Source organism: Hyaena hyaena, unplaced genomic scaffold (assembly GCF_003009895.1).
Source record: "Hyaena hyaena isolate Hyena2069 unplaced genomic scaffold, ASM300989v1 scaffold_156, whole genome shotgun sequence".
Classification (NCBI taxonomy): domain Eukaryota; kingdom Metazoa; phylum Chordata; class Mammalia; order Carnivora; family Hyaenidae; genus Hyaena; species Hyaena hyaena.
In genome coordinates this window covers 1,476,650-1,479,312 of record NW_024080788.1, presented here as the reverse complement: position 1 = coordinate 1,479,312, position 2,663 = coordinate 1,476,650, and the positions used below count along the sequence as shown (strand labels likewise).

General features: G+C 38.3%; 1 protein-coding gene across 1 annotated transcript in view; it reads right to left on the bottom strand.

The window, feature by feature from the left end:
• Positions 1-2,663, bottom strand: part of TTC37 (tetratricopeptide repeat domain 37) — a 92,954-nt gene that overhangs the window by 8,385 nt on the left and 81,906 nt on the right. The gene's annotated exons all lie outside the window — the stretch shown is intronic.

The window sequence follows — 2,663 nt, the reverse complement described above, 5'->3', positions numbered from 1 at the left end:
AAAAAAAAAAAAAAAAAAAAAAAAAAAAAAAAGAAAATACACTACTCTGCTATGTAGGTGAATAAAATCTATCAGTTACTAAGCCTCTCGTTTACCAAATATACAAAACTCAATTTAACATGACTCTTCAACAGGCAGTGATAAATTCCCACATTCAAAATTTCTAAGAAGAGAGAAATGACTAAAATGAAATATCTTAATAAAATCCCAACACAGAAAAAAAACCCGATACAAACAGATCAGAGATGAATTAAATTAAATTCATCAATACCGAGAACATTTTTTAAGAATTTCACGTTACAAGGAAAATGTTAAGGTATCTATATATTACTTAGGTTGCAAACTGTAGTGTCTTACAATATGTGCTGATTCAGAAATAACAGATACTTGGGGCGCCTGGGTGGCTTAGTCGGTTAAGCGTCCGACTTTCGCTTAGGTCATGATCTCGCGGTTCGTGGGTTCAAGCCCCACATCGGGGTCTGTGCTGACTGACAGCTCAGAGCCTGGAGCCTGTTTCAGTCTATCACTCCCTCTCTCTCTGACCCTCTCCTGCTCACACTGTCTCTCTCTCTCCTAGAAATAAATAAGACATTAAAAAAAAAAAAGAAATAACAGATATGAATTTCCTATGGAATAATAACTGAAGACAAAACGGTGAACAGTCCACCAAATTATGTTAGAAGGAAAAAAATGCACTTAAAGTCTTCCATAAAACCTTCAGATTATAACTAAGATTTCATAATTACAGGAATCTAGAATACACATCTTAATAAACTCAATAGAATGGGTCAATACATAGTCCATTTCAAACACTAAATTATAAAAAAAAAAATTATAAGAAAATGTTAGGGCAATGAACATTGCAGTACAGGCAAGAATATCTAGTGTAATCAAGGAAGAGGAAGCTATAAAGATAACATATTTGAAAACAGAGGACAGAGGTTGTGAGGCATCTTCTATAAAGATGGGAGCGGTGAGCCCTTGAGTACATCTGGCAAAGAAAAAACATCAAGGCCCAAACTAACAAACTTAATCCCTAATATATTTTTAAAAATCAGTAACACAAAACTTTCACTGGTTGCTTTTATAATGTAATCTCATAAAATATTCTGTAAAGTTAGCCCAAAGATTATTATGGAAGGAAAAAGTGTCTATGTATAACTGGTATATTAAACAACAGAATGCACATTTTTGTCTTCCACCGTGTCTTTAAGACTGATTATCTGAGGAAGCACTTTTCCTCTGTCCCTGGATGTAAATTATAGTAGGTTCCATGACTCCTATCCATTTTCCTCACGGTCATCACAAATAATCTTAATTAGAGTATCCTCTTCTTCTCCTCAGTACTTCAATCTTCATTCAAAGGTACAGTTTGCACCCGACCCCCCCACAGTCCCCAGACAGGGTGTGGTTACAGGTAGCAGCAGCTGGCTTGCACCTCCTCCCAACACTCTTACCTTTTCTGCTAACTGTAGTTTCAGACTGCTACTGAAATACTAGAAACCTGTATTATATCAGGCTTTTTAGTGTATGCTTTAAAGGACATGTACAATACGTGAACATATGTAATAGAACAGGCTGATTCACAATTGTGTTCTAAGTTTTTCTTTCCTAATTTACTAACACCTAAGACTCCAAAGCCTTCCAAACTTGTAGAAACAACACAAATTATAACTTGTGTGACTGGTGTCACTGTAAGAGGATATTTCTAGGCACGACAGATATTTAAATCTCTTCTTCTCACCCAGACTTTGCTGGCTTTTATCCCAACTTCATGGGTAGTCTCTCTGTGTAGCCCAGTGCAAAATAAAAACATATGGCCCTTTGTTCAAAAATAATTACGATTTTTTTTTTGTAGATGGCAACTGCAAGGATTAAACCAGGAGTGGAGTCCTGAGCACACACACAATGCACACCCGTGTGAAGCAGTCCTGTTCATCTGCAGTTCCACTAACCTGGACGAATATACATCTATTTCACTTACTCTCCACATCTTCAAAGCAATCTTGAGACCTCTCGTTTCCTCTGTACTGAGACCCCATCACTCCTCTAGGTGGCCCTACTGGATTGGATCTAAGATAATTCCTATACCAATCCACTTTCACACTGGACCACTCATTCCTGGCTCCAACAAACTCCAGGAGTGCCGTTGATCCCATGTCACAGGAATTCTTCACTCCCTGTTTCTCCTACCCAGGCATATATTGCTATTCACTTTTGGGATTCACCCACCATTGACCACTCTCTGCCAGGGCACAAACTTACTTTCCAAAACACTCTTTTTCTCTTTTCTAACACATCAGGTGGAGAGCCACAGCTTCTGAGGTTATGTCAGACACCTGTCCATATGCTACTAGACATGTGTCTCCAGGATCTCAGAGGCCATACGTCAAAATCTCCCTTTAGGGACACATGGGTGGCTTAGCTGGTTAAGCATCCGACTTCAGCTCAGGTCATAATCTCACAATTTTATGAGTTCAAACCCCATGTCGGGCTCTGTGTTGACAGCTCAGAGCGTGGAGCCTGCTTTGGATTCCATGTCTTCCTCCCTCTCTACTAATTCCTTGCTCCTTTTTTTTTTTTTTTTTAACAGAATACTGTTTTTTTTTTTTTTTTTAATGTTTTTCTTTATTTCTAGGAGAGAGAGAGACAGCGTGAGCAGG